Below are 12,146 nucleotides of genomic sequence, written 5' to 3'. Positions count from 1 at the left end.
CAGCGGCGATTTTAGCATGTAAAAAAATGTGGGATGCATGCCAGCAAAGCCACTAAACAATACATTAATTGCACTATAACGGTGACAAATGGTGCCCACAAACTGTTAGGGCCTACACGAGTCCCAACAACAGTCCCAACACCTTACCACTGCTACACCTGGCTATCAGCGGAGCCTTGTCTGGCAGCGAAACAGTTCATTCAGCCTCGTTTACTGCATTTAAAAAAAACATAGCTGATATGGCTGACTTGCTTAAACAAATGTGGTTTCTACTGACAGTTGAAATGTACAAACTATGGCATAAGGGAACGACAAGCAGATAAGAGGCAATCCGTCATTTCGATTAAGACATTAATGAGCGAGCGACGACGGACGTAGTCATTATAACTATTTGTTCAGCACTTTTGAAATGTACAGTGATATAATTCAGAACTGGGCTGTTCTTACAGTGTACTCCCTGTACACCAAGTCAGAACCATAGGATAAATAAAGGGGGTATCTAAGCTGACAATGAAAGCTTTTACAATATTCAATTATTACATTTCTTTAAAACAGGATATAGGCTACATGTGCACCACCAACTTGGAACAGTAGGCCAAATTAAAATAGACCAAATTATTAGGGTGAGGCACATTGAACGCCGTTTGGGTCTTTGTGTTTAATAAGCTTTTAATTTGACACGTCAAATAACACAATTCTACTATAGAATGTTGTGTGTGCTGAATTTGCACGTGCAAGTCAAGCACCACCACTACTATCAGTAGCACTGTCAAAGCTGTACAAAAAAAGTATGCAAACAAGCACACACCGGCCACGAACGATGTGTTTACAATACCGCGTTGGTGAAAATAGACTAAATTATTAGGCTGAGGCACATGGGCTAACAGCTTACTACACAACATACACATAGTATATACATATCTCCCTTGCATATTACATCATTTATGCAGCAGCATAACGTTACAAGACATTTTTGGACTCACCTTGTGCTGTGCCCACTTAAACAGGAAAGTGGAGCGGCGGTCCTGGCGTTGGCAAATTTTGTCATCAAAGTCTGGCATTCTCTGGATTTATGGTGGGAACTCTGGAAAAAAACACACAGCCACTCCAATGACTAGCAGACTAGTGGTTGCTTTGCAATTCTAGCAGTTAGCCACTGATTCCTTCCAAATCACTCATTGTTGAATTTGCGATTTCCAACTTGTTGTGTAATGTTTATGTCCAATAGCCGATGAGCACCAATATGTTTTATCTATAATTTATCTCCATTATTTCTCTTCATATGACAAGGATTAAAAAGGATTTGCCAGTAGATTGTCGGCTTGATTCATGATGATGACTGCTAGCTAAGATTTTGAAATTAAGATGTTTACATGATCAGTCCAATCAAAGCTACTGTACATATAACATGATTTGACGTCATTTTATCTGTGGCCAATGACCTTGAGCCTTCTTGGAAGGGCTCTTCTAATGTAACTCTATGGTAGGATCCAAAGGGCTTAAATGTTCGATGTCTACCCTTACTAAGGAATTAGACTTGGCCTGTGACGTAGTGTCCCCATAAGTGACAGAAAACTGAGCCAATCACGGCGCAATGTTCTTAATTTCTCCTGGCTTGCCCCACCACCACAGAAAGCACTGAGCTAGGCTGAAACACCTGCATTTTGGAGTTGCCTTACTCTAGAAAACAAAAAAAGAGACCATGTTTGTATGCGGCTATATTAACTCAAATGAGTTATATATTTTTTACATTATTTGCAAACTGATATGTGACACGTATTAATGCCAAAATAACATGCAAAATAGGCAAGCCTCCACCCCCCCAAAAAAGAAAAAAAATATATATATAGATACATTTTTTTTGTGCTAAACATGTGGGGCTAAAAACAGGTGGGGCTCTGCCCTGAATGACGGGTCGCCACTGCTCATGTCATCTACAGATTGGAATGTCCACAGTGCAAGGTGTTCTACATTGGATGGACAAAGAGACCCCTTCAAGACCGCTTAGCGGAACACAAGTACGCCATACGGGTAGGCAATGAAGACTACCCCATGGCAAGGCACTACAAGTCCTTACACCATGGCAACCCTGCCTCCCTACAAGCTATGGGTATTGATCATGTTCCGGGCTCAATTAGAAAAGGGGACTGTCTTAAACAGCTAACCCAAAGGGAACATTTTGGGATTTACAAACCAGGCCACTAAGTACCCTGGTTGAAATCATTTCTCACCTTTCCTGTAGGGGCGTGAGAGGTCCATTTGCTCTAATCTAGTGGACATATTTCTCTATTGCCCTCAGCTATGTTTAGACTGCTGTGGTCCATGTCTGCTGTGATCTAGTGTACTGTAAAATAGATGGCTCTCCTGTTCATACCACTTTGCCCAGTCATATTCAAGGTTAGAACTACTTTTCTAGGGGTTCTTATGCTTCTAGCCTTGATTTGCATTTTGATAACATATCTACAGTACTTCACTTTTTAATGTGTATAGTATTGCTTATCAGGTTTGATTGGAAAAAGCTGTTCAAAAGAGGACATTGTATTATCATATCTTTGTAGACCCTGATGAAGGCCATGCAGCAGAAACGCGTCAGATCTTTGTTGTTTTAATCTTTGTTTCCATTGAACTTGCCATGAAGACATTTTTATTAAGTATATGAAGAGTGCCTTCTTAATATTTGCACATGATTCATTTTTAAATTCTTTAAGCTCTGTGAAGTTGGTTGTTGACCATTGCTAGACAGCCAATTTTAAGTCTTGCCATATATTTTCGAGCTGATTTAAGTCAAAACTGTATCTAGGCCACTCAGAAACATTCAACGTCATCTTGATAAGCAACTCCAGTGTATATTTGGCCGTGTGTTTAAGGTTATTGTCCTGCTGAAAGGTGAATTTGTCTCTGTGTCTGTTGGAAAGCAATATGAACCAGGTTTTTCTCCAGGATTTTGTCTGTGCTTAGCTCTATTCCACTTCTTTCCATCCTAAAAAACTGCCTAGTCCTTGCCGATGACAAGCATACCCATAACATGATGAAGCCACCATCATGATTGAGAATATGAAGAGTGGTACTCAGTGATGTGTTGTGTTGGATTTGCCCCAAACATTACATAGGTTTTAGGACATAAAGTTATGGTAGTTTTACTTTAGTGCATTTAAATAAAAACAATAAAAAAGAGCACATAAAGAACATGTACCATACATACACAACATATCTTTGCTGTCTTTACAAAGGAGCGTAATTACATTCACATGTTTTTTATTTAACCTTTATTTAACTAGGCAAGTGAGTTAAAAATTAAGAACAAGTACTTCTACCCCGGCCAAACCCAGGCCACGCTGGGCCAATTGTGCGCCGCCCTATGGGACTCCCAATCACGGCTGGTTGTGATACAGCTTGGAATCGAACCAGAGTCTGTAGTGACGCCTCTAGCACTGAGATGCAGTGCTTTAGACCGCTGCGCCACTCTGGGTAAATTTAGCCTGTATAGAGCAAATATTTCAAGAGTCTGAATAAGAATACAATTTGGATAAAGCCACAGAAAAACAACAGAAACAAACAATAAAAACAGAAATGATAGAATAAGACCAGTAAGATATGTCAGGAACTCTGACCAGACACCATACCTATGCTATCTTTTGAGGGTGCATGTTAATTATTCCAGCATTTTGTTACACATTTCCTTGCTGCTGCTAAAAGATAATCTACAAATTTAAGTGGAGAGGACTGGAGTGTATTCACAGGAACAATACCTAGGCGGAGATTCCATGGGTCTGGATGAATAATAATAGCTGTGATGTCCTGTATAACATGGAGAATTTTAGACCAAAAAGACTGGATTTTCAGACCTAGCCAAAATATATGTGATAAAGTACCTATTTGTCCACACTGCCTCCATCACGTAGCGGATATTTCTTCTTTCATTGTATTAAGTTTATCAGGGCTCATAAAAAAACAATGCAGTACTTTGAATTGAAACTCCCTTGTTCGGATACATGTCTTTATATAGGGTTTTCCATATATTCCCCCAACTCTCCTCTGATATCTGCACATGTAATTCAACCTGCAATGAGTTCCTAAGATTATCTAAAGATAATATTTGCATGTTAACAGGGTGATGGTTGCTTCACAACAGGTATCTGGGTATTTATCGTGCTCTATCACCTCATGAAGAACCCCTCTGATCAGTGGTATTAGTTATTTACTGAAAGTTTTATAGAACTCGCATGGGAACCGGTCAGGACCTGGACACTTACTATTTTGCATGCTTCTGGTGGGTACTTATATGTCTGAGTCAGTAATTGGAGCGTCTATCATTTCCTTACCTTCACGCGATAGCTCTGGAAGCTCCAAATGTGTGAGAAAGTCCTTCGGAGAAGAAGCATCTTTAGTTTTCTTATATTGGGTCTCGTAGTACTCGGCAAATGTCTTATTAATTTATTTGGGACAAGAAGTAACTTTGCCCAACACTGTTCTGATATTGGGAATACATTGTTCAGCTGCATCCTTTTTAAGTTGCAGTGCAAGAAGCTTCCCTGGTTTGTCTAGGGCAAATCGTATAGAACCCTCAGCTTTATAAGTAAGAAGCGTATTAAGCTCCCCTTTCGCTGCAGTCAACTAAATTAGAGTGTCCCCATCCCTTTGTTTCTTATGTCTTTCTTCTAATTGGGAGATTTCCCTCTCAATCTTATCTTGTTTTTGTATACTTATTTTTTGGAGCAGAGATGAATAGGCTATGATTTGACCCCTAAAATAAGCCTTAACACTCTCCCATAAAAGGGTTGGGCTAATAGCTTCTGTGGAGTTAAATTCCAAAAACGTAAGTTCAGCTTTAATAACCTTTTGAAAACAAGTTTCTCCAAGAAAAGAAGTGTTTAGCCTCCACCTGTATATATCAGGTTGTCAATCTTTTAACGTTTTAGGGATACCGGATTAGGATCTGAGATGGTGATGTTATTAATAATACTGTTTCTACCTGATGAGCTAAGAGATAAAAATATATCCTAGAGTAAGTGCCATGAGGATTTGAAAATCAAGTTTAATATTTTGTTGTTGGGTTTAACTTTCTCCTTTAAACCCCTGTTCGTCAGAGTGAAATTGAACTGCTCTAGACATTTTTAATATGGGACTACCTGGCCGTGACTTGTCCAAATGTGGAGATAATGTGCACTTTAAGTCACCTCCAACTACACAATGTGTATTTGAATGCTTAGCAATCTCTAAGAAACATATAATAAGAAATTGTGGGGAATCATCATTTGGTGCATACAAATTAGCAAAAGTACAATTTATGCCAAATAATAGGCACTGAATAATAACAAACCGACCCTCTGAATCAGTTACCTTAATTTTCGATGTAAAAGACAAACTCTTATTAACCAGTATACAAACACCATTTCTTTTTGAGGAGGAGTGAGAGGAGAAAAAAGTCTGACCTACCCATTCCCGTTGAACCTTTTTGTGCTCCTCATCTGATAAGTGGGTCTCCTGGAGGAGGGCAATGTCACAATACATTTTTTCAGCTTTATTTATCTAGGCAAGTCAGTTAAAAACAAATTCTTATTTACAACGACGGCCTACCAAAAGGCCTCCTGCAGGGACCCTCTGGGGCTGGGATTAAAATAAAAAATAAAATACAAAATAAAATACAAAATAAAATAAAATTATAGGACAAAACACACATAAAGAGAGACCTAAGACAACAACATAGTATGGCAGAAACACATGACAACACAGCATGGTAGCAACACAACATGACAACAACATGGTAGCAACACAACATGGCAGCAGCACAACATGGTAGCAGCACAAAAGATGGTACAAACATTATTGGGCACAGACAACAGCACAAAGTGCAAAAAGGTAGAGACAACAATACATCACGCGCAGCAGCCACAACTGTCAGTAAGTGTCCATGATTGAGTCTTTGAAGGAAAAGATGGAGATAAAACGGTCCAGTTTGAGTGTTTGTTGCAGGTCGTTCCAGTCACTAGCTACAGCGAACTGAAAAGACAAGGGACCCAGGGATATGTGTGCTTTGGGGACCTTTAACAGAATGTGACTGGCAGAACAGGTGTTGTATGTGGAGGATGAGGGCTGCAGTAGGTATCTCAGATGGGGGGAGTAAGGCCTAAGAGGGTTTTATAAATAAGCATCAACCATTGGGTCTTGCGACGGATATACAGAGATGACCAGTTTACAGAGAAGTATAGAGTGCAGTGATGTGTCTTATAAGGAGCATTGGTGGCAAATCTGACAGCAGAATGGTAAAGAACATCTAGCCGCTCGAGAGCACCCTTACCTGCCGATTACGTCACCGTAATCTAGCATGAGTAGGTTGGTCATCTGAATCAATATTCTTTTCTGTTTAATCACATGGTTTAAGCCCTTCATGTTATAAATCAAAATATGAAGTCATTTCATTGTCAGTATAAAGTGTCAATATAAAACACGACAGACCTTGATTTGAATTGACCTTTTCCTTGTACCATAACTGCAGACAGAAATACTCCTTTGTTTTTCATTTCAACACAAAACACATGCAGAAACAACAAGAACATCAATACAAATATAAGCGTCTCCACTAGAACGAAGGGAGCCCGAACAGTGAAATTAAAAGTAGAACACACAAGACTGCACCCTGGGTGGCAGATCTTGGTGGTGTGGTGATCTTTAAACAATGGGGTTTCCTCACAAGATCCAGTAGCGGGGAAATTGTGGAAACTAAGTGGTATTTCGGCATATATATTTTAGTATATCTGACCTAATATTTATCACTAGACAATTTCACTTCGGCGACCTATCATTTAATAAAGAGTAGCCTGGATTCAAAAATAAATAAATAAGAAAGAAAAAAGGGGAGGAGCCCAAAAACAAACCCGCATGGATGAGACATTCCCTGCACTCTGTTATAAACTAGGAAATATAGCCCCATAGCCTATTAAATGTTTTCCCAACTCAGATAATATTAGGCTATAAGAAAACGGAACGCCCCCCAAAAAAATACAAGCATATACGGGCAGGCATAGTAATAGGCATCTCATTAAAAACCAGGCAGTTTTTTTATTTTATTTCACCTTTATTTAACCAGGTAGGCTAGTTGAGAACAAGTTCTCATTTACAACTGCGACCTGGCCAAGATAAAGCAAAGCAGTTCGACACATACAACAACACAGAGTTACACATGGAATAAACAAACATACAGGCAATAATACAGTAGGAAAAAATGTATATATACAGTGTGTGCAAATGAGGTAAGATAAGGGAGGAAAGGCAATAAAATAGCCCATAGTGGCGAGGTAATTACGATATAGCAATTAAACACTGGAGTGATAGATGTGCAGAAGATTAATGTGCAAGTAGAGACACTAGGGTGCAAAGGAGCAAAATAAATAAATAAATACAGTATGGGGATGAGGTAGTTGGATGGGCTATTTACAGATGTACAGGTGCAATGATCTGTGAGCTGCTCTGACAGCTGGTGAGGGAGATATGAGTCTCCAGCTTCAGCGATTTTTGCAGTTCATTACAGTCATTAGCAGCAGAGAACTGGAAGGAAAGGTGGCCAAAGGAGGAATTGGCTTTGGAGGTGACCAGTGAAATATACCTGCTGGAGCGCGTGCTGCGGGTGGGTGCTGCTATGGTGACCAGTGAACTGAGATAAGGCGGGGCTTTACCTAGCAAAGACTTGTAGATGACCTGGAGCCAGTGGGTTTGGCGACGAGTATGAACCGAGGGCCAGCCAACGAGAGCGTACAGGTCGCAGTGCTGGGTAGTATGTGGGGCTTTGGTGACAAAACGGATGGCACTGTGATAGACTGCATCCAATTTGTTGAGTAGAGTGTTGGAGTCTATTTTGTAATTGACAATCGCCGAAGTCGAGGATCGGTAGGATAGTGTGTTTTACAAGGGTATGTTTGGCAGCATGAGTGAAGGATGCTTTGTTGCGAAATAGGAAGCCGATTCTAGATTTAATTTTGGATTGGAGATGCTCAATGTGGGTCTAGAAGGAGAGTTTACAGTCTAACCAGACACCTAGGTATTTGTAGTTGTCCACGTATTCTAGGTCAGAACCATCCAGAGTAGTGATGCTGGACGGGCGGGCAGGTGCGGGCAGCGATCGGTTGAAGAGCATGCATTTAGTTTTACTTGCATTTAAGAGCAGTTGGAGGCCACGGAAGGAGAGTTGTATGGCATTGAAGCTTGTCTGGAGGTTAGTTAGCACAGTGTCCAAAGAAGGGCCAGAAGTATACAGAATGGTGTCGTCTGCATAGAGGTGGATCAGAGACTCACCAGCATCAAGAGTGACATCAATGATGTATACAGAGAAGAGAGTTGGCCCGAGAATTGAACCCTGTGGCACCCCCATAGAGACTGCCAGAGGTCCGGACAACAGGCCCTCCGATTTGACACACTGAACTCTATCAGAGAAGTAGTTGGTGAACCAGGCAAGGCAGTCATTTGAGAAACCAAGGCTGTTGAGTCTGCCAATAAGAATGTGGTGATTGACAGAGTCGAAAGCCTTGGCCAGGTCGATGAATACGGCTGCACAGTATTGTCTCTTATTGATGGCAGTTATGATATCGTTTAGGACCTTGAGCATGGCTGAGGCGCACCCATGACCAGCTCGGAAGCCAGATTGCATAGCGGAGAAGGTACGGTGGGATTAAAAATGGTCAGTGATCTGTTTGTTAACTTGGCTTTTCGAAGACCTTTAGAAAGGCAGGGTAGGATAGAAATAGGTCTGTAGCAGTTTGGGTCTAGTGTGTCTCCCCCTTTGAAGAGGGGGGTGACAGCAGCAGCTTTCCAATCTTTGGGGATCTCAGACGATACAAAAGTGAGGTTGAACAGGCTAGTAATAGGGGTTGCAACAATTTTGGCAGGTAATTTTAGAAAGAGAGGGTCCAGATTGTCTAGCCCGGCTGATTTGTAGGGGTCCAGATTTTGCAGCTCTTTCAGAACATCAGCTATCTGGATTTGGGTGAAGGAGAAATGGTGGAGGCTTGGGCGAGTTGCTGTGGGGGGTGCAGGGCAGTGGACCAGTGTAGGGGTAGCCAGGTGGAAAGCATGGCCAGCCGTAGAAAGATGCTTATTGAAATTCTCAATTATCATGGATTTATCGGTGGTGACAGTGTTTCCTAGCTTCAGTGCAGTGGGCAGCTGGGAGGAAGTGCTCTTATTCTCCATGGACTTTACAGAGTCCCAGAACTTTTTTGAGTTTGTACAACAGAATGCAAATTTCTGTTTATAAAAGCTAGCCTTAGCTTTCCTAACTGCTTGTGCTTGGTTCCTAACTTCCCTGAAAAGTTGCATATCACGGGGGCTATGTGATGCTAATGCAGTACGCCACATGATGTTTTTGTGCTGGTCAAGGGCAGTCAGGTCTGGAGTGAACCAAGGGCTATATCTATTCCTGGTTGAACATTATTTGAATGGGGCATGCTTACTTATTAAGATGGTGAGGAAGGCACTTTTAAAGAATAACCAGGCATCCTCTACTGACGGGATGAGGTCAATATCCTTCCAGGATATCCGGGCCAGGTTGATTAGAAAGGCCTGCTTGCCGAAGTGTTTTAGGGAGCGTTTGACAGTGATGAGGGGTGGTCGTTTGACCGCAGACCCATTACGGAGGCAGGCAATGAGGCAGTGATCGCTGAGATCTTGGTTGAAGACAGCAGAGGAATATTTGGAGGGTAAGTTGGTTAGGACGATATCTATGAGGGTGCCCGTGTTTATGGATTTGGGGTTGTACCTGGTAGGTTCATTGATAATTTGTGTGAGATTGAGGGCATCAAGCTGAGATTGTAGGATGGCCGGGGTGTTAAGCATGTCCCAGTTTAGGTCACCTAGCAGCACGAGCTCTAAAGATAGATGTGGGGCTATCAATTCACATATGGTGTCCAGGGCACAGCTGGGGGCAGAGGGTGGTCGATAGCAAGTGGCAACGGTGACAGACTTGTTTCTGGAAAGGTGGATTTTTAGAAGTAGAAGCTTAAATTGTTTGGGCACAGACCTGGATAGTATGACAGAACTCTGCAGGCTATCTCTGCAGTAGATTGCCACTCCGCCCCCTTTGGCAGTTCTATCTTGTCAGAAAATGTTATAGTTTGGGATGGAAATTTAATGGTTTTTGGTGGTCTTCCTAAGCCAGGATTCAGACACGGCTAGGACATCCGGGTTGGCAGAGTGTGCTAAGGCAGTGAATAAAGCAAACTTGGGGAGGAGGCTTCTAATGTTAACATGCATGAAACCAAGGATTTTACGGTTACAGAAGTCAACAAATGAGAGCGCCTGGGGAATGGGAGTGGGGCTAGACACTGCTGGGCCTGGATTAACCTCTACATCCCCAAAGGAACAGAGGAGGAGTAGGATAATGGGTACGGCTAAAGGCTATAGGAACTGGTCGCTTGTGCGTTTGGAACAGAGAGTAAAAGGAGCAGGTTTCTAGGTGCGATAGAATAGATTCAAGACATAATGTACAGACAAAGGTATGGTAGGATGTGAATACAGTGGCGGTAAACCTAGGCATAGAGTGACGACGAGAGAGATATTGTCTCTAGAAACCTAATTTAAACCAGGTGATATCACCGCATGTGTGGGAGGTGGAACTGAAGGGTTAGCTAAGGCATATTGAGCAGGACTAGAGGCTCTTCAGTGAAATAAGACAATAATCACTAACCAGAACAGCAATGGACAAGGCATATTGACATTAGGGAGAGGCATGCGTAGCCGAGTGATCATAGGGGTCCAGTGAGTATTTAAGCTGGTTGGAGACACGGCGATTCAGACAGCTAGCGTGCTGGGGCTAGCAAGCTAGCAGAAGGGCCTTAGAGGGACAACGCGACGGAAGAAGTCTGTTGTAGCCTCCTCGTGCGCTCCCGTCGGCAGACCAGCCGTGATGGATTACTAGGGTTCCATGTAGTAAAGGTGCCCAGTCCAATTGGCAAAATAGGTATAGTGTCCCAAGAAATTGGCCGATGGATCGTTTCAGCTAACAGTCCGATATGCTCTAGACGGTTAGCAGGCTAGCAGATGGGCATTCAGGGGACGTCGCGACGGAGGGGCCTGTTGGATAAAGAACCCTCGGGCAGATTACGTCGGTAGTCGTGATGGATTAGCAGGGCTTTGTGTAGTAAAAGTGGTCCAGGCCAATTGGCAAAATAGATATTGTAGCCCAAGGAGTGGCTGATGGACCTCTTCAGCTAGCCGTGAGATGGGCCTAGCATGCGCTAGCTCCAGGCTAATTGGTGCTTGCTTCGGGACAGAGACGTTAGCCAGGAGAAGCCACTCGGATTGCAGCTAGCTAGCTGCGATGATCCAGGTGAAAAGGTTCAGAGCTTGCGGTAGGAATCCGGGGATATGGAGAGAAAATAAGTCCGGTATGCTCTGGTTTGAATCGTGTTGTGCAAACTGGCGAGAGATTTCCGAGCTAGAGGTTAGCTGATGACCGCTAGCAGTGGTTAGCTGACTACTAGCCAGTAGCTAGTTAGCTGGCTAGCTTCTGTTGGGGGATTCTGGTTCGAATGTAAAAAAATTAAAAAAAACTTTTGAAAATAGCAGATCTATACCACATTGGGTGAGGCGTGTTGCAGGAGAGTATATTGAAGTTGAGGTTTAGGAAAAATATAAAAAAGATATGCGAAGAAAAAGATATAAAAAGATATATACACGGGACACGACAGGACGAGAACAAAAAGACGTCTGACTGCTACGCCATCTTAGATAAGCTTAAACAGTAAGGGTTAAATGCTGGAAATTAAATGTAATCCTAAAGCATTGTCTAAATCAATAAAGGATCAGCTAATTTTAGGCTAATATGTTCAGTAACCTACACTTGGGTAGCCTATATATAATTGCCATAAAACAAAGTAAAAAACAATATCCTACTAAAAGAGAAAGTGGGAATGAGGAAAGGGGGTCGCTTCAGTAGTCAAGGTGGACTGGACAATGTTACGCGGTAGATTTAGGCTACTTCTTGGGTCTCGAGTCCTTCTGTCTCTCACTCCTTCAGGGCCCAACAATTTGCCACATATTTTTTCGGACCCTGTCCTCGGGTCTGGAGGGTGGTGTAATCCCAATGGAGCACAGGTAGGACTTGGCATCAGGTACAGAATCAGAGGGAACGTCAGAGAGTATGAGATGTTTTTGGC

Source organism: Salmo salar, chromosome 29 (genome assembly GCF_965601325.2).
Source record: "Salmo salar chromosome 29, fSalSal1, whole genome shotgun sequence".
NCBI classification, from domain to species: Eukaryota; Metazoa; Chordata; class Actinopteri; order Salmoniformes; family Salmonidae; genus Salmo; species Salmo salar.
The sequence above is the reverse complement of the archived record's forward strand: the minus strand, read 5'-3'. Positions refer to the sequence as shown.